This window comes from Humulus lupulus, chromosome 2, assembly GCF_963169125.1.
Source record: "Humulus lupulus chromosome 2, drHumLupu1.1, whole genome shotgun sequence".
In the NCBI taxonomy this organism is placed as follows: domain Eukaryota; kingdom Viridiplantae; phylum Streptophyta; class Magnoliopsida; order Rosales; family Cannabaceae; genus Humulus; species Humulus lupulus.
In genome coordinates this window covers 157927805-157949384 of record NC_084794.1, presented here as the reverse complement: position 1 = coordinate 157949384, position 21580 = coordinate 157927805, and the positions used below count along the sequence as shown (strand labels likewise).

Below are 21580 nucleotides of genomic sequence, written 5' to 3'. Positions count from 1 at the left end.
GATGGACCCCAAATCCAGTAACTCCTGCAACTGAATCTTCAACTCCTTCAACTCTGCCAGAGCAATTCTATAAGGTGTCCTAGATACTGGCTCCGCTTCTGGTACCAACTCTATAACAAAATCAATCTCTCGCTGTGGTGGCAGCCCTGACAGATCTGCTGGAAATAAATCTGGAAACTCGCATACCAACCTGGTCTCCCCCAGTCCAACCGACACAACCTTAGAGGTATCCACAACATTTGCTAGGAATCCTATGCAACCTCCCTCCATCAGGTCTCTAGCCTTTAGTGTTGAAATCATAGGTACTCGTGGTCCACTAGCTGTCCCCACAAATACAAAGGGTACCTCCCCTTCTGGTTCAAAAGTCACCATCCTCCGCTTGCAGTCAATCGTCACCCCATACTTCGATAGCCAATCCATCCCTAGGATCATATCAAAGTCATCCATTGCAAGCTCAACCAAGTCAACAAACAACTCCCTACCATCTATCTCTACTGGTAAAGTCCTAATCCGTCTCCTAGAGACTACCAGTTCCCCATTCGGCAACAAAGTCTGGAAACCCCTAGCATACAAAACACTGGGTCTACACAGCTAATCTATCACTCTAGCAAACACAAACGAATTAGTAGCTCCCAAATCAAACAATGCAGCATAAGAAGAACCAGCACTAGAAATCTGACCTGTCACAACTGAGGGGCTAGCCTCCGCCTCAGTCTGAGTCAAAGTAAACACCCTGGCAGGAGCGAGACTGTCGCCCTGCTTTGGCTCCTCCTTCCTGGCTTGTGGGCAGTCCTTCTTCAGATGATTGGCACTCCCATAGACAAAGCATGCCCTAATCCTGCACTCACCCTGATGTCGTCGTCTAGACCGAGGACACACTGGAAAGCTCCTCCAGTTGTCACTTCCACCCTGACGACCACTAGAACCACCCCGTGTCCTCCTATCTGAATTGGGAGGAACAAAAGAATCTGGGGCCTTCCTCTTCTGCTCACTGGAGCCACTACCCCGACTAGATCCAATAAAAGGAGGCACTGTCCACCGGGCATCGCGCCTGACAACACTCTCTCTCCAAATCTGGTCCTCGGCCCCCTCAGCTGTAAGGGCCTTGTCCACAACCTGAGCACAGGTAGTAGTCTTTGGATCCAAAGTGATCTTCACATCATGGGCGATCATAACGTTCAATCCCCGTATAAATCTATCTCTTCTTGCTGCATCTGTCGGCACTAAATCTGGCGCAAACTTCGCCAATCAGTCAAATTTCAGAGCATACTCTGTCACGGTTAGATTGATAAACTCATCAAACTTCGCAGCTCGGAATACAACACTATAATACTTCTCATTGAAAATGTTCCTGAATTCTTCCCAAGTCATAGCTGTCACATTTCTCCTTTGAACTACTACATCCCACCAGATGCGGGCATCCTCTCTAAACATGTAGCTTGCACAAGCTGCCCTTTCGTTCCCCTCAACCCTCATAAAATCGAGAATAGAGGAAATCATATTCATCCACTGCTCTGCCCACAGTGGGTTTGGTCCACCTTCAAAGGTGGGAGGATGTTGTTTTCTGAGCCTCTCATATAAAGGTTCCCACTTGTTCTCCACAACAGGTTGAACCGACACTGGCGCCATAACCTGTTGAATTGGCAACCCAGTGACCTATGGAGGGGACTGTTGCCTTAACTGTCGAAGTTCTTCTTCTGTTCGTTGTAGTCCTTCTTCCATTTCGGCAAACATCTGTTGCTAATTTTGTGGGGCAGGTGGAGGGTCTTGACCCTGGTTATCATCCTCGGCCTTACTGTCGTGGAGTCTAGATGATTGTCGAGGCATCTTAACAAATATGCCTACAATCAATGACGCCGCTCATCAGGCATGATAACAACATCCAAAACCACCTCCCAATCACATCAGTCAACCACAAAAAACAATCCATATAACATACAAATATCATATAACAATCAACGGGCCGTACATGTTCGAGCAAATAGGGCATTAAAGCACATATTTCAACATATAAGTCAGTTACTACCAACCAACCCTGAGTCGAGCTTGCCAGTGACAGCGAGCGCACATGTTCGATCATTCTCCAGAAACCATAAACCTTGGCTCACTCTGATACCAAGTTGTAACACCTTACTGCCTTAGAGCCGTTACTAAGTGAGTTTAAAATGTGCAATTAACTCACTAATCGAGGTTTTAGGACAAAAGTGTAATTAAACGATAATCAGAGTCATAAATTTGAAAATAAACCAATCATTGAAAATTATAAAGCGTTTAACATTTGGGATCCCAAAAATATTGCTTAGAAATATTTACAATTCAAAAATATATCCAGAGTCGGCTAAGTGACAAAATTTAAGTTTTATACAATCATCTCCCAAAAGTACCCCTAGCCGTGGCAGCCAGGCAGACCAGACATGTACGCGCCGCTCATCACGCTCACCATACTCAAGGTTGGTTGACTTTCCCCTTGCCTTTACCTGCACCATAGAGCACCCGTGAGCCGAAGCCTGGCAAGAAAACCCTCACAAGCAGATAATACATGCATATCAAACACCTAACCTATAAATAAGCCATCATCAGGCTATACACGTACAACCATGCCGTCCCAGGCTATTTACCAGGCCCTGGGTTCGAAGTCCACACCGTGAGGATATCCCAGGTATCCTTTAGGGTCTCGCCCTGGCAACTTGCACTCCACATGCTAAACGCTACTCCCAGCCCCTTGCCGTTCTCGGCCTTCGTCGTTCCCGACTGTCACCGTTCATTCATTTATATGTACACATAATATAACTAAACATATACTTAAACACATATAAATTCAATCAAAGGGATACACCCTGTAACACAGTCATATAGGGCTGAGCCCTGCAACTTAATCATATAGGGCCGAGCCCTGCAACTCAAGCTCTATGGGAACAGTAGTTTTCTTACCTGTGTCCCAAGATTTCCAAGCACCCATGTCCCGAGCATAGTTCCCTAGTCCGAGCCTCATCGAAACCCTTGTCACAACGCATTAACAATATCCACCCATCAAGTTCTACTCCATTAAATAGCTTTGGGTCATAATTCTAGTCTCCGAGACCTTGGATTTTATCAATCCGGGTGATAAAATCCATCCCGAGCCTTAACAATTAGATTCCCAAGTCAAATCCCACAAGACACCCTGCATTTTGAACTAGGGTCGCGACCCAACCCCTTAAGGGCCGCGACTTACCTCAAAACAGAGGTTAAACGCCTCCCTAGAAACAAACACGGGCCGTGGCATGCTTGGCCAAGCACCGTGGCGCGCCCCAAGTTTAGTGGCCTCCCTAGGCCTTGCATGCACATGGGCCGCAACATGCCCCTCCTACGGCCGCAACCCTCACCTCCAAACCCAGAAAACCTCCATTTCTCCCTATAATCAAGCTTGCAGTAACTGCTGGAAATGCACCAACAAATAGTACTATAATGGTTACATTTGTAATGGTTGATCTTCTGTCTGCATTCAATGCATTACTTGACAGAGCCATACTCATTGATTTGCGAGCAATAACCTCTATATTCCATCTCACCATGAATTTTCCAACTAATGCTAGAATAGGATGCGTTAAAGGAAATCAAAGAGAGGTAGAAGAATAATATAATTCTTCCATTACCATTGCTAAAATGGGTCCAGTCATGACCAACATGATCTTTGCTGTTCCCATAGTATGCGAGCAAGCCTCTATAGGGGACCCAACACCAACAATGAAGGTTAATAGCATGGCAGCCCCCGAATAGGCTACCACGAATGAAAGTGAAGCCTCAAAATAGAGCATTGCCCAAAGCAATAGACTTTGATCGCCGCTTTGGGGACTATGATACCAGAGTAGGACCAATTGAAGATCTTGAAGAAGTCATGCTCGAAGAAAAAGAACTGACCAAGACAGTCAAAATTGGAAAAAACTTACCTAGTGAAGTTAGAAATGAACTGATCATTTTTTAAAAGACAATTAAAATGTGTTTGCTTGGTATCATAAAGATATTATAGGCATTAACTGTAACGTCCTCCTAATCCAGGATTGTTACACTATGTACTTTAAATAGTGTCAGACTTGCTAATCAAGTCGTTTGGTTATAAACGTGTAACTAAGGTTAATGTCAAGGGTTAGGGTTAAAATTTTTGGTCAAGGAACATTGAATTTTCATTTAAAAGTTTCATATAAACATGGGATCCCAAAATGTTACAAAAAAATGTTTAAAACAGTATATACAAATCAAAAGTTATGACTAGCTGGCCTAAGCGACAAAATAAGGGATATAACCCTAGTTCCTTTGAGATATCCTCAGTCGTGGTGAACGAGCAGCTGCATATGTACACGTCGCCACCAAAGCTCTCCAACTCATGGTTGTTCTATCTTTCCTTTTCCCTTACCTGCACCACATAGCACCCATGAGCCAAGCCTCAGCAAGAAAACTTAAACATCTACATGAACAGTTAAGAAAGATTCCAAATACATATCTAGATTGCCCAACAGTAATAACCTACTCATGCATGCATACAATTACAAATAAATGACCATTAGATCATTTTGGGGCCTGCTACCCTAAATAGATGACCATAGAGTCACCCAGAGGCCCTATGCCCTAGCTATGTGACCATAGAGTCACTTGGGGCCCTTGCCTTTAGCTCTGAGTAACTAGCCAAGTGCTTTGTTTTCCAACAACCATAGGGTCGAACAATGTAATAGTACATCCTTGATTGGGCCTAAGCCTCTCGACCAGCGCGCAACGCACTATTGCCGCCCTTGACTAATAAGTCAAGGCTTTAATCAAACATTCATATAACCAGATAATCAGATACCAATGCAGATAAGCATACTTCAGACAATACAAGTATGCATACATATAAATCATGGTATCTTAACCAATCAAACACAAATACAGTAATAACCATGTTCCTTAACGGCGCCGAGCCCTACCTATGCAAATAAGGCAAGCATTCATTAAACAATTATCCAGATACAGAGCATTCAAGCATAACCTAATTCACATTCATTGTCAGGGCCCGAGCCCTATTCATAGTTATAATCAACAATCGGGCGAAGCCCTAATCACATATATCATGTATTGGGTGAAATTTTCTTACATTAGGTTCGAGTGCAACATGTATTAAAAAAGACCCTCGAGCACGATCTTGGTTTTGAGCCCCTAGTGGTAACCTAGTCACAACCAATAGTGAATCTTGTCAAAATGAGCGAATAAAGGCCTACGGACTGAGTCCTAGCCTTTGGGACGTCGAATTCTACTAAACCAGGTAGTAGGATCAACCCCGAGCCTTTAGATTTGAGTTCCCACACTTAAAGCTCAAAATCCTTCAAGTGCCGCGACTCAAAACAAAGGAGTCGTGACTCACCCCAAGTCAGAGAGCCAAGCTCTCCTCTGCTTTGACACGCGCCACGGTGCATCCTAACAGGCGCCACGACTTGACATGAAAACCCTATTTTTTTTCTCTGTTTTCCTCAAGCCAAATCCCTCCAAAAACCTATCCCAACATATCTAAAACTCAAAAGTAAAGTCCCCAATCAATTCAGTAGCCTAAAAACCTAAGAAAAAGCTTGCCCAAAACCCCATAAAATTCCTAACTCAGAATTAAGTTTCTAAAACTTCAAAAACTTAACTAAAACCAGAAACACATAGAGTTTTAGGGCTAAAAATCATTACCTCTGTTTCCCCAATCGATGGTAAGTCTTTCCCCGAGCTATCCCGAGCCTAAGCTAGCCTCGATTCTTCTTAAACCACAAGAATTCCCATGGAATTTTAAGAAATCCTGTGAACGAGAGAGAGAGAGAGAGAGAGAGAGAGAGAGAGAGAGAGTGCGGAATGTTTTCCTATATTTTTGGTGTTTTGTGTGGTTTACTTAGACTCTAAGTACCTTAAGCAAATCTCGAGGCTCAAGGTACAAAAAACGTCCCCGAGGGCAAAATGGTCAAAACTCCTAGAATTCCCTCCTAATCTCACTAATACCAAATATATCCTTGAATATTCATTCTGGTTACCTAATAACTCGGTAATACTCGAAATACCCCTTGACTCACCCCGAGTCAGGCATTGGGTCCCATTGTGACTTTCTCGCTAACTTGCTACCTAGGATCGTCTCGTGTCGAGTAGTGCAAATATATGCACATAATAATGTGGTCTCACATATATATAACATATATTCCAAATATACCCATAACGGGCCAAATTACGAAATTGCCCTTCTAATAAGAAACGGGTCCACATGCATATTTAATACACCTAAACATGCATATATAGTCATATTATCATATAACTCACATAATCACATACTTGCATGCATTTATATATATATATCACATAAACATATAATTTCCATAAATAGCCATCCTGGCCCCCTAATCAAGGCCCTAAGTCTTATTAAGTAATTTGGGATGTTACATTAGCCCTACCATAATTAGCCAAGCTCTTAGCATCGATAAAGATAACTTCAAGCTAGTCTAGCAGAAGAGAAAGCTGCTCGACAAAGAAAGATCAAAGGCCTTAAATGAAGAAGTTGAGAGACTAAAAGAAAACGAGTTTATACAGGAATCTTTTTACCTTGATTGGGTCGCCAACCCCGTCCTAGTACCCAAACGCAATGGAAAATTGAGAACATGTATTGACTTCATCGATTTAAATGAGGCCTGCCCGAAAGACTATTTTCCATTACCTAGAATCAACCAATTCATTGATGCAACCGCAGGCATGAAATTCTTACTTTTATGGATGCATATTATGGGTATAATCAGATCAACATCTAGCCTCCCGATGAGGAGCATACCAGCTTTAGAATAGACATAGGCTTATATTGCTACAAAGTAATGCCTTTTGGAATAAAAAAATGGCGTGAAATATTAACGATCAATCAATACGATGATAAAAAACCAGATGGGCAATATGATGGCTGTCGTATACCACAACAAATTTAACAATTATTTTTCTTTCAATACTTCCAATTATATTAGTAAAATAGCAAGCACAGGTCGAACCCACGAGGATTTAGATTTCAAACTCAAAATTAAATAACATAAACTAGAAAGCAATTAAAGATTGATATTACGATATTAAGAAACAGTTAAAGGTTAATCTCCACCCTCAACAATCATCCCAATCACCAATAATAAATATCATTCCAATTTCTCAATTAAACTATTAACCCCACAGATAACGCTGAAGCAGATAATTATCCCAGTCTCCCTATTACAAGTAATCAAAGCGAAGCGCTCAATAATTAACTCTTTTAGCTAAGCAATAAATCTATGAAGCATACAATCTATTTAACTTATATAAAGCATTAAGTCCTATGGAGACAAGTTAATCTAGGCAATAAATTAATGAAGTATATAATTCATTTAACCTAGGTTTTATTTTTCATCACAATCAACAATTCTTTTGACATTACTATCAATTGAAATTTATCACGTACAATTAGAATCCTAAACTATTAGGTGAGTAGTAATTCTAAGATGACAATTGAATAATGTAAAACCTTAATTAGTTGGCCACCTAACAAAAAATCACAAAATCCATAACATTCAATTGGAAAAATAGAAACAATTTAATATTGAGAGAAATTAAAGAATGATATTCATTATCAACAATCAAGAATTCATGTCTTGGGTTTTGAATTAACCCTTAACCTAAAAAGAACCTACTCGATAATAGTAATCATAATCACAAACATAATTATAATTAAGATTAAAGAGATTAAGGGAAGAAAAGAAACTAGATTGATAAACAAAAGTAATGTAGTCTTATAGTCCTCTCTCCAGCCCTTTCTGAGTCCTTTTCTCTCCTAAACCGTAATAAAAAATCTCCTATAAAATTAACCCTAATAATCTTTTATAGTCTCAATTAAATTCTAATTAAAAAGTAATTAAAAATTTGAAACAACATCGCAGGCCGCGCCCTGGAAAATTCGCGCCGCGGCCTAAAACAAAATATGTGCAGAAATTGGTCACATAGGGAGCGGCCTGAAAAAATTGAGCAGCGGCTTGACTCACTAGGCAGTGACCTGTCTGGAACAGAAAATATGAAACGTCAATTTCAATTAAAGGGCCGCGACCTATCTTCAATTTCTTTAATTCTCAACCTTAGAAAGCTTGTACGCTGCCGCCATTTCAACATTTCAATCCCGAAAGCCTGGAATACTCCTAAAACTTCATTTTAACTACACTTTCCATCAAAATGTCAGATTTATCATCATAAAATGCAATGACGAAAATATATTGTAGAGTCACGAAACTAAGTTAAAACTACTAAAAATGCTATCATAACACCATCTAAGCATGGAAAAACTTAACAAATATTAATATAAAAATGACCTTATCACAATAACATGGAGGTCTATATCGATGATGTGATGGTTATGTCTAAAATGGCTGAGAGGCATGTCCAAGACCTAGAAGAGTGCTTTACCATCCTCACACTACAAGAAAAAAATGCTTTTAATAACACCGAAAATGTGTTATCAAAACATACGATAACACTTTCTGATGTGTTAAGACCGACTATGTTATCGTAGGTCAGAGTACTTTACATAACACTTTATCAGTGTTATACAGATGTGTTATTGTACTGTCAACGATAACACAATTTTTGTGTTATTTTAATATATAAATAAGTGTTGAATTATGTTATTTATAGTCGATTATATAAAACTTTTTTTGTGTTATACTACACTTTAGTATAACACATTTTTTGTGTTATACTACACTTTAGTATAACACATTTTTTGTGTTATACTACACTTTAGTATAACACATTATTTGTGTTATACTACACTTTAGTATAACACATGTGTTATATTAGCTTAGAGAAACATAATCTTTTTTTACTTGCACAAAACTAGGAAAACAAATATGAAAGTTGAAGCCAAATAAGGTAACATAAATAGATTTTTATTAATTACTCAAATGTAATTACAATATTTAGTCTACTAGTCTAGGCTTAAGAAATCATATTACAACATGGTGGGTTGAATTAAACACTGAGCGCAAAACAGAGACAATATCTGTCTTCTTTGTGAAATTCTTTTTTATGCCAAGCAATCCTTTAAGCTGCTGAAGGGCAATTGTAATGGCAGCTCCTCCCATGAACCCAACAATGGCAGCATGGGATAGAAACTCAATCAAGAACTCCAATCTGAAAAAGGATCCAACCATTTTAGAGAAATATATAAAACATATAGAGTGCAGTTTTTTTTTTAATTGTCTTAAACCATAAGCATTGTTGTATAAAACTTATTCTCAACTTCATAAAGTTTCAAACTAAAATGAGCAACTCAACTATGATTAGCTTACCATTTCAATATCTTTGCCAAGATGTTAACACCCATGGCCATTATAGCAGCACTATTAGGATTAGGAGATAATTTCCTGACCAAAGTGCAGATGATCTCAACAACCCTGGGCAAATGATAAGAGACAAGAGCATTAACATGGCAAGAAACAAACATAACACAATACACAGGAAAAGAACAGTATTTACCACACTCAATGCCCATTAAAGCAAAACACACAGCCTAGCAGGTATTGCTGCAGAAGCTTTTAGTTAATTAGTATTGTCAAAACATCATAAATCTAGATTAGTTTCAGTTAGATATCCCAATTGCACAAGATTCTAAGTGTTCATCAGAAGTCTAGATTAGTTTCAGTTAAATAGCATGTCATCTTCCTATAATATAGCATGAATAATTTAGCAGTAATCAATATCTCTGTAGCCTCTAGAAAGCTGGATTTTCAGTTAATATGATATATAGAAGACTTACAGTTATACTAGGTTTAGTTTCTTTGGTGACTACACCGAGTCTCATATCCAAATTCTTTTCAAGACAAGATATTTCCAAATTCTACACAAGTTTTATGGAAAAGTATTAAAATAAGAACCTTAGGTGACAATTACTTCACTTTGTTGTAGTGATTATCTACACTTCATTGTTAAATTATGTAGTTTCTTAAAAAAAATGCATATCTAGTATCACACACAGAAACCAACATTTAATTCAAAACTCAACCTTAAATGTTACAGTATGTTACTAGAGTGCAACAGAGAGCTGTGATGAACCTGTACTGAAGCAATAATCCCTAGTTCACCAAACCGGTCTGCAGTCCCAGGTGTAAGATGCTGGGCATGCTTAATATGAAAATTAGCTCTAGTCATGCGAAAATAAGCATGGAAAGAAATATCAATATTAAAACTTTGCAATAAGAAATAGATTTTCTGTGGCACATAATAGGTGGCAAACTATAAATCTTGCACATAATAGATTCAATTGCTATTGCAAAGGCAGAAAACATAGAAAAAAATGACCAAAACTTCAGACAAGAGAACTGCATGTACCATTAAACACCATTCTACATATAAAGAGCAGGTTAATTGCTAAGGCAATTGCTGAACCAGCTGTAACATACACAACACAAAGTTCGTACACACAAAGAAGAGCAACAACTAAAAGTAAAAGAACAGCAACAACTCTTGTAGATCAGTTTCAAGCAACTTGTTGATCACAAGTCACCCTAAGATTCAATTCTATTATCTATAAAGTCAACATTTTGAATTAGAAAAAATAATAAAATGGTGTCTATAATTGTGCCAAAGAAGCAGAAAAATCATGTATTAACTTTAGTTTATCAAATGAGGTTCAGATCATCTTGTGTCTAATTTTAGCCTCGAATAAAGTTCTTCCATTATATTATAAATCAAAGTTCATTGAAGCATAACACAACCAGAAAATCTTACGACAGTAAATTAAAAATTATGAAATCTTTCAGCCTTTTGTTGTTGTTCCCATATGACACTAAATTATGAAGTAATATAAAGGCCTTAATTACAAATTAGACTACTATTCCATTAGTAATGGGAATTCTCTTTGTATTTCAAACCCTTTCACCTTCAACTGAGCAATAACATGCCCCAAAATATAACATAAAACATGTCACTTTTGCCAAAAGAAAAAAAAAAAGTTCAGCTATTAAAGATGAGAATCCTAAAATCTAGATTAATATGAGGAAAGCATCAAAGGATTTAAACAAAAATTGGGTCACGACTTGATTATCACAATTTCCAAGTCCGAGAGCTAAAACTAAGAAACAAGCAAAATAAAAGCCCAAAGCTGGAGGTCAGCCAAAGCTGATTAAAAAAAAGCTACAATAATAACTCAATTTACTCATATGTTTGCATTTTTGCAAAAGAGAAGTTCAAAGTCAGCTAAAAAAAGCTGCAAAAGAGAAGTTCAAAGTCAGCAAAATTACTAGTGGTATCAATATGCATTTTTGCCAAACTTTACAATATTATTCACTAATCAACTGAAGTCAAACAAGGACATACCTTCAAGTCACTGAATGTATTGAACAAGATGCACATGGCAGTGACTCAAGGAACAACTCAAAGACAGCTTTTGTTACAACGAAAAAATATATATAAAAACAGAAGACAAGGCATCATCAAGAGAGGACCATGCAATAAAGTTTATACAGCATGCTTTCAGATCAAAAAAATACAAAGAAGAAGAACACTTCTGAACTATCCCTAAGTAAGAAGCCCACAAGAACCAAACATAACAGAGCATATCAATTTCTGGGGTGGATGGTGTTGATACATATTGGTTTCAGTCACCAGGTTGTTCATCACATATGCAGGAGGTGGAGGCAAGTTCCTTTCTGGTAGATAAACCGGAGGAGCCTAAACAATACACATAAGAAACAAAATTACTACGCCCTTACTCACACTTAACCTGCCACTTGAGCATATATTTTATATTATATACTGAACACACATTCCACAATGTGTATTTTATTTCCTTTGACATAGTAACAATTTTAATTTATTATTAATGAGATATCATAACCTAGACAGCAAGATTTACTTAATCTACCACTTTAGCATGCTGCTTTTGAATATTTTATATTATATACTGGACACATTCCACAATGTGTAGTTTAATATGCAAGGAACATTTATCAAAACAGAACAAGAGAACCATGTTATGCACACCCCTAATTATAATAATGCACACTAATCAAGTTATAAATATTTAAATAACTCCTTACTACCACTGGTACAAAAACAATACCACCACAACAACCATAACTAGGAACACATATAAGATCAAACAATCATCTATACTTAAGCACCACAACTAATTAACAACTCTGTCGAGACCAACAGCTTAAAAAACTAGTTTGGTACTAACTTCTAGATTGAATTACTATTGGTTTGGATCAGAAGATCATATCCTACTTGCATAGAGTAAAAGAGAGCATGCTATATCCAAAATGAGCAAAAGAGGAATTTAGTTTTTATGTTTTCTTCACAATCAATGGACCATTAAGCTAATCAAACAGAGTATAATCAAATATAAGCTAATCAAACATTGGTTTGGTCATGTAAAATCCTGCTATAGAACCAGTGAAGTTCTCTTATTTTTTGAAATTAGAGCTCAATATAAGGCAAGGATCTATAATCAAATATTAAAACTAAACACAATAAATGAGGAAATATATGGTCTAATATATGACAAGCACTTTCAACTTGCAAGCATCTTAAATCTAGTTAAAGAAAATTAAAAAATTAATTGTCCTTAAAGAAAACTATGGTCTACAATACTCACTATTCTACCAAGAATAAATGCAGCTGTAGCACCAATTGTTGCACCAATAGAATCAGCAACAAACCCCAAAGGCAACCCAAATAGGTAACCTCCACCAAGCTGTAAGAGAAAATAAATAGCACAAATAAAGCATTGATAAAAAAAAAAAAATTAATACTAACAGATACACTTTCACACTTAAACCAAATAAGTTGACTAGACAGACTTTATTCATTCAGAGTTCTTTTTCTTTTGGAGGGGGGAGGATCACTGAACAGACAATTACATACTTTATTAAACAGACTATAAAGGTCCAAAATAATGTCATTGTTTTAGCTTTGTAATAAGAATTAGTGACTTTAACTTACTGTAAATATTGAGTTGTTCTACTTCACAATACCAAAATCCATGGAGTCACATCACTAATACCACTTCTCCTAGTTAACTAGAATGAACTATAGAGATATTAAAACCGAGCACAAGTCTATATTATTAAACCACAAGTAAAGAACAAACAAATAAATAAAAAAGGAAAAAAAATTATAATAATAAGTAAAAGAAACATACATGATTCTAGCACATTTTACTTGTAAACATTCAAAAAGAAGAAGACATTGTCAGGCAAATATCATAATTCAATAAAATGGCATGAAACCACCATTGCGATAGAAATAATGGCCACCCAAAGAATAGTCATGAAACAAACATAAAACACATTGATTGGAAATTCCAAATCAATCATAATTCAGCAAGAAATCTTACAAAACCAAAGAAGAAACTATGAAAGTCATTAATCAACAAAACTAGAAAAAAATAGCTGTAATAAATGAAAAATCACCAAGCTCTACAATAAGAATTAGTGACTTTAACTTACTGTAAAGTGGCCAAAATGCATAATGTGTACCAGTAGGCTTGCAAGTTTTGAAAGTGTGTATGCATATGTATAGATAATTTTTATAAGATATGAAAGTTCCTGAAGTAAATTGACAGGGAAATTTACACATAATCACACCAAGCCAACACACTTTTATCTTAACTATTTTAATAGACTTCAAATGTAACATTAAAAAAAAAATAGCAAGTGCATCAAATGAGGTCTGGAATTAACAAAGCAGCAATGTGTACTACTAGGAAGGATGAAGCAATGTGTTAAAGAAAATACAAGTCATTTAAGAATTCAAGAAAATACAAGTCATTCAAGAATTCAAGAAAATACATAAAGAGTCAGCATGAAAATTGATACAAATATACTTTCTACAACAAAAAAAAAAAATTCTGTTGCCTATGTAATCATATAAATTCTTTGTGATGGCACCAACCTTTGATGATGGCAGAGACATGAAAATTGATACAAATATACTTTCTACAACAAAAAAATTAATTCCGTTGCCTATGTAATCATATACATTCTTTGTGATGGCACCAACCTTTGATGATGCAGAGAAGAAGACAGTTTTCAAGAAGCAAGGGAATGACATATGGCTCAAGAAGAGGTGTTGATGAGAAAGCTACGTACAAAACAAAAAAATAGTACAATTTGGTTATTTGTATAAACGTGCTCTTACAACCCTTGTAATTTATGGCAAGTATAAAAGTGCTCCTCCCAGCTTGTCTCAAGGCTCAAATCATCAAAAAATAAAAAATGAAAATTATGATAAATTTGGTTCAAGCACCAAAGAGAAATTACTCAATTGATTAAAAACACTCATAAGTCATCTTCACCAGAAATACTATGCATCTTGTAACAGTTTTATACTTCTATTAAATTTCTTATTGTGCTCACCAATTCCAATATAAATACATATATATACACATATATACTTTATCTTCCCTAAGGAAGTACCCATATGCTAAACTAAGGAATAATATTGCAATAGGAATCCAGATAGAGAAAACCACTAATTGGAAACATGAAAGAGGGAAATCACAGCAAGAACAAATTAGAATAACTTAATAAAGATAATTTGGTCATGCAAAAAGATTCCATAGAACTATACGTGTAAATATTAAGGAATGATTTATAATTCAAGCAGATGAGAGAATGCCAAAAAAAAAAAAGAAAGATAATTTTCCATTTTATGTGATAGACTAGACCATGAAATTTACAAGTGCTTTATGCCAATTACGACATGGTTACCATGGGCATTACAAGTGCTCCATTGTTAGAATGATAAAGTTTAGTAACTGGATGATCATAACAAAGAGCATAGATAAATTCAACACCTACAAATACTATAACAATGGAGCATCACATTCAATTACGGCATACCATTAGAGCCCTTGCAATATCATCTCTTTTGACATCAGTGTCCTCTCCTTTTGGCTGGATAACGTTAAGAAGAAAAACATGTGAAAAGAAGTACAAAAACAAAAAGGATAGCACATCATAATCAATGATAGCATTCATCGCATGATCTGAATACTAACCAACGAAACAAAAGCAAACCAAAAGGGAAAAGCTTGCTTAGATTTTTTTTTCAATAAATAAATAATAAATTTGGATGTATAGTGAGGGTAAGGTTTGCATACATGAGTAAAATGAATGGGAAAGTAACTGCTCAAAGTTTCAAAAAGCTCTCCAGAAAAATTTTCTAGCGGCCCATTAGTATTTGGAAATAGTTGAATCAGTGCACGAATGATGTCAAATGCTAGCAACAAGCAATGAGGATCCTTCTCTCCATCAACAGCTTCACAGATTCCATATAGAAGGAGTTCATCTTTAATAACGCCAAAAAAAAATTAAGATAGAAAATGGGAAAAAAATAACAGAAAAAGGATGAATATGTTAAGAGAAAAAGAATTATAAGGGAATTCTTTGTTCTATTGACATCTATTTGACCAGAGTTATAAAGAGAAAAAGAACACAAAGAATAAACTCTAAAATCATTATGTTGAAGGAATGTAAGCATCTAGCTGAAATATGAAATGAATGAAAACAACTTGTAATTTTACAACTTTAAACTATTGGTATAAACAATGACATTCAAATTACAAATCAGTTGAGAACAAGTGATAAAATGGAAAATAGAACAATAAAAATCCAGCAACTAATTTGAGAGTGAGTTTGGAAAGAATACCAAGGAAGCAACCTCATTGGGATAGCATTCTAAGACGCATTCCAGAAGCTGAAAACAAAGCTGCAACAAAACTAAGTAGACTAGCAAAAACAGAGGACAAATACAATTTTAAATTAGCAGGGCTTATAGCAAAAGTTTTATTGTTATATTAACACTGCCTTTAAGACTTCCATTGAATGAGATGTTACTTACACTGCCATTTATCATAACATGAAGTTTCTGCAAGATAAATGGAAAAAAAATAAGACAAAAGAAGAAAAAGATTATAGGAAGAAAAATGCTCAAGTCAGTGAAGAAACAGTACACAGGAAAAGAACAATATTTACCACACTTAACTCTCCAATTGCCCACTCACAGCAGTTTCTTGAGCATGAAATGAGCTGCCAATGCCCATTAAAGCAAAACACACAGCCTAGCAGGTATTGCTGCAGAAGATTTTAGTCCAAATCCTTTCCACCTTTTCTATACTGCATATTCAATTTTACAAGACATGTTACTATTTATAGTGAATCAGAAAGTATAAACATTGATAACAAACAAAAAATGAGTAGAAATAATATTTATAAGGTAAGCTAACAAATGTACCTATTATTCCATCTTCCACTAAAAAAAGCAATTAACTTTCAGCCTCATTACCTACTAATTTAGGATTTAGTGAAAGAAAACAATACAAGTTCCTGAACTTACAGGTACAGTAGCATTCTAAATACTATTCCCTGGTGTCTAAATAGCTAGCAAATAGAGTGGAAATTTAATTAACCATTGAAGGAATGGACCTTTGTAGATCAGCCAAAGAAAACAATACAAGTTCCTTGTGAACAAAGTTGTTGTATTTAATGAGCTTTTCCTTTTGGTCCAGGTGAGTACCTTCAGTTTACTTATAGCTCGCAGGCAGTCATCCTCAGAGACAGCTTCTCGATCACTCTTTCGCCTCTGACAAAGGAGATTGCAGAGTTCCTGTAAGTTGATTGAATGAAGACATTGGACACAGCGGGAGGAGTTTTGTAGGAGCAGATCTTTAATCCCTTAACACTGATTTAGGGAGAATAAATGAAAAATCAATATGCAAAATCGAAAACACATGAAAAATTGAAAATTAATTTTGAAAACCACAGATTTTATAGATTCTATGAGATTCAAGCTGATAAATCTAACAAATACAACTAATTACTTACCTGGCTTGCCAAGACCGAAGAGAAGAACAAATTTGAGAAGCCCAACGACTGAAAATCGAAGGTTGACAGAGAGATAGAGAAAGACGAGAGAGAGAGAGAGTGAGGAGTTCTGAGACCGTACGACTAAGCCGAAGAAATGGGTCTCTTCTTTGTGTCGATATGTTGAAGGAAATGGGGTCTCAGAAAGCTCAGAAATGGGGTCTCGGGTCTCAAAAATGGGGAAGAGAAAGGAGATGCGTGTCTGTCTAAGAAATGAAAAAAAAAATTCTAAGGGATGGGATGTGAAAATATTACCGCCCTTTTTACATAAAAAAGCTGCCCAATATAATACTCTACAATAATACTTTTCTATTAGTATTATATTGATGTGTTATGGAAATGGGTATTTGGTGTAGTGTCAAACACTATAATATGATGCTCAACCTTTTAAATGTTCGTTCGGTGTAGGGTTTGGGAAGTTTCTTGGATTCATTGTCAATTTGCGAGGAATAGAAGCAAACCTAGAAAATATTAAGGCTTTGATTGACATGAAATCACCAACCAAGATCAAGGATGTTCAAAGTCTTGCTGAAAAATAGAAGCCCTAAGCAATTTGTGTTGAAATCAACAGACAAATATGTTCAATTTTTTAACTTGCTCAGGGGGAGCAATAAATTTGAGTGGACACAAGAATGAGAGAAGGCTTTTCAAGCTATCAAGAAGCATCTCGTACGGTCACCAATTCTGTCCAAACCTATTGACGGAGAAAATCTTCTTGTGTATCTAGCTGTAACGCCCTGGTTACTCCAAGACCGTTACTGTGGACTTTAAACAGTGCTTAACTTGCTAAACGAGTCATTAGGTTATAAACGTGCATCTAGGTATTATTAATAGGCTGAGGTGAAAAATCTTGATAAAAAGGAATGGATATATTTTATTTAAAACATAAAACTATACATGGGCCCACAAAAAAACGTTTACAAAGTTATTTACAACCCGCCGACCTAAGCAGAAAAATATAGGGTTAACCCCTAGTTCCCCTGAGAAACGCCTTGGTCGTGGTGGTCAAACGGCCGCATATGTACACATTGCCACCTAAGCTCTCCACCTAAGGTTGGGTGAACTTTTCTTTCCCTTTACCTGCACCACATAGCACCCATGAGCCAAGGCTCAGCAAGAAAACTTATTACAACATGTATTCAATATCAATAGATGATTATGATAATCATCTAGAGCTTGTAGCCATAATCAGATGAGTGATTAATGAATCACACGCTGTTTAAGTGACTAATGAGTCACACCTTTGATAGGTGACTAATAAGTCTACCTCAAGGATTTGTCCCCTGTATAGATGACTAATAAGTCCATCTCTAGTGTTCTGTTCCTTAAATAGATGGCTAATAAGTCCATCTCTGGGGATCCGCTCCCTAAGCCATGTGATGTGTCAGTCACCTTAGACTTTTGGCTCTGGCTCTGAGTAATTAGCCTTTAGACTAGACAAGCGCTTTTGTTTTCATCAAACTTAAGGTCGGTCGAGCATTTCATGCTTAGGTTGATAATACTTATGTCGATTAGATCTAATATTTTTGGCTTGCGTTAAACACGCTAAAACTGTTCTTGACTCATAAGTCAATCCCATACGACCAGTGCTCAGTATTACTGCCGAACTTGACTAATAAGTCACAGCTTCACAATCAATACTGACACCATTGCCGATTCTGACTAATAAGTCAGTACCATTCACTGATAAGCAAGACTGCTAAGCATTTACAATGTAATCAATGTCCACATATAGAGCACTCAACATGCCTCATCAATAACCATGCATGTCACATACTGGGTGTAGTTTTCTTACCTCTGGTTCGAGCGTGAAATAATAAGAGAATGACCCTTGAGAACGATCGATCCTTTGGTCCCTTAGCGGTCATCTAGTCATAACCAAATATGGAATTCCATTAATAAAATAAATCAATAAAAGGTTCATGCTCTAAAACCTCGCTCCCGGGACCTCGAATCATAAAATGGTTAGTAGATTCGATCCCGAGCCTTAGGAATTGAACCCTCAAGCCTAAGCCCTTGAAAACTCATCCCTGTCACAAAAGGAAGGGGCAAGTCACGGCGTGCCCCAAGTCAGAGAGCATGCTTAGCCTAGGCATTAGGGCGGGTCGCAACTTGCCTGGCTAAGTCACGACTTGCCCCCACAAACAGAGCCCCCTTGCCATTTTCTCCATCAAAACCAACCAAGAACCTCAATAAAACCTCCATTAAACCAAACCAAAATCAAAACCAACCATCAACACATCGTATCCACTAGTTTAACCACAAAACCCAATCTTTAAACCAATTAAAATCACCTCAAATAACAACTTCTATAATAAAAAGTTCTAGCTCAAAAACTAACTTCAAAACAGAGCAAAACCAGAAAAATCATGGTTGAATTCTCACCTTAAACTCAGGTTTGCATCCCCATCAATGGTTGAACAAAAGTCTAGAACCTTAAGCCTTAATCTCCTAACTTGAACCCTCAATCTCAACTTCAAAATTCAAAAGAAAAGAGAGAAAAGGTGATGATCGTGAGGTAGAAGGAGGTCCTCTATTTTTATTTATTCTTCTACAACCTTCCTTTAAGTTTAAATATAACCTAAGGTCAAATGACCAAAATGCCCCCATGCCTAATTATTTCCTTAACAGCCCCTAAGGGCAAAATCGTCATTTCTCGTCTAATCCCGTTAATCATAATTAACGTCCTCCAATTCCCGTTATTCCCAATATTCTCAAATAATAAATAAATCATATCCCATCACCCTTTAATTCCCAGTATTGTACTAATCATCAAATTACCCCAAGACTCACCCCGAGCCCCGAAATTAACCCTGTTATGACCAAACCGCTAACTTGCATTCAAAGATCGTCTCATGCCGAATAGCTCGAACATATCCACATAATAATATGGCCTCATCCATAATTCACCAACATGCATGAAAATATACAAATATTCCCCAAATGAGCTAAATTACCAAAATATCCTTATAATAAAATGTGGACCCACATGGATGAATTTATCATCATATAATAATACAATTCGCATAACACATGCATATAATCATTTAATTGCATAATAAATCAATTATGGCCCTCCCAGCCCCCTAATCCAGGATCTAAGCCACATTAGGGAATTTGGGGCGTTACAATAGCAGTCACCGAACATGCTGTTAGTGCAGCACTTGTACGAGAAGAAGACAAAACTCAACATCCAGTATACTACGTTAGCAAACGACTAGTAGGTGCTGAATCAAGACATTCCGTGATCGAGAAATTAGCATATTGCTTACATCTAGCATCAAGGAAACTTAGACCATATTTCCAAGCCCATCCCATAAGAGTCTTGACCTACCAGCCCCTCAGACAAGTCTTACAAAGGCTGAAGTGTTTGGTTGTCTACTCAAATGGGCAATAGAACTTGGATAATATGAGATTACCTATCAGGCACAGATAGTAATAAAAAGACAAGCACTAGTTGATTTCATTGCTGAATGTACATGTATACAAGATAATAACGAGCAAATCACTAAATAAACAATAGACAAAGAGGAGTCGACTTGGCCAACATGGAAATTATATGTAGATGGTTCCTTAAATGAGAAAAACTTAAGAGCTGGTCTAATCCTAACTACACCTGAAGGACACCATATTCATTGCGCAATGAGGTTTGGGTTTAATGGCTCAAACAACAAAGTAGAATATGAGGCCTTTCTTCTAGGAATAAGACTTGCTAGAAATGTCAAAGCTCTATCAATAGAGATATACAGTGATTCACAATTGGTTGTGAATCAAATATTAAGAGAATACCAAGCTCGAGGAATGCGAATGGCTGCACACTTAATCAATGCAAAAGACCTACTTGCATAGTTCAAGAAATACTCTATATAGTAGGTACCACACCACCAAAACTCCAATGTTGATGCTTTGGCAAAGTTGGCAAATGCTCTAGATCTAGACACTTTAAATGTGATACCAATTGAATACCTTGCCCATGGGAAAAGTACCTTGCTCTAGATAAGCAACGACATTACTCGCAAATGTACACAACTCCATCAATGATAGCATACCAATTGTGACAAGTTGCTCGATATGCTATCATTGATGGAGTTATGTACATTTATGAGTAATGTCGTTGCTTCGATGCGTAACCAAGGCAGAAGTTGAACTGCTAAAGATTGAAGTACATGAGGTTTTTGTGGCAATCATGCAGGGGCAAAGCCTAGCAAAGAAAATATTAAGGTAATGATACTTTTGGTCGACGATGAATGAGGATACACTATGTAAAAAGATGCGATAAATGCCAAAGGTTTTCCAAAATACCCCGAGCAACCCCAAACGAGCTTAAACAAATGCAAAGTCCTTGGCCTTTTGTTGTATGGGGAATAAATCTAATTGGACAATTACCTACAAGAAAAGGCAGTGTCAATTTTGCAGTTGTTGAAGTAAATTATTTTACTAAATGGGTTGAAGAAGAGCCACTAGCAACACTCACTTTGAAAAAATACTTGATTTTGTGGTAAAATATATTAATTGTCGTTATAGACTACCCAAGAATATTGTTTTAAACAACGGTACACAGTTTGATAGTGATCTATTCATAGAATTTTGCGCTAGACATGGTATCACGAAGAGTTTCTCTGCAGTTTCTCATCCTCAGGCAAATGGACAAGTCGAGGCTAGTAACAATACTTTAAAAGATA

The 21580-nt window shown here is 36.7% G+C and overlaps 1 long non-coding RNA gene across 2 annotated transcripts; it reads right to left on the bottom strand.

The window, feature by feature from the left end:
- Nucleotides 1–9357: 9357 nt before the first annotated feature.
- On the bottom strand, nt 9358–13394 carry LOC133816373 (uncharacterized). Of its 2 annotated transcripts, none has more exons than XR_009885194.1 (3): nt 12629–13394; nt 10084–10171; nt 9358–9425 (listed from the first exon to the last, which is right to left on the bottom strand). It is a non-coding gene; the product is annotated as an uncharacterized LOC133816373 (long non-coding RNA). The 2 variants fall into 2 exon arrangements; XR_009885193.1 differs by lacking the exon at nt 9358–9425 and adding an exon at nt 9787–9868 and having other exon boundaries at nt 12629–13393.
- Nucleotides 13395–21580: the final 8186 nt, after the last annotated feature.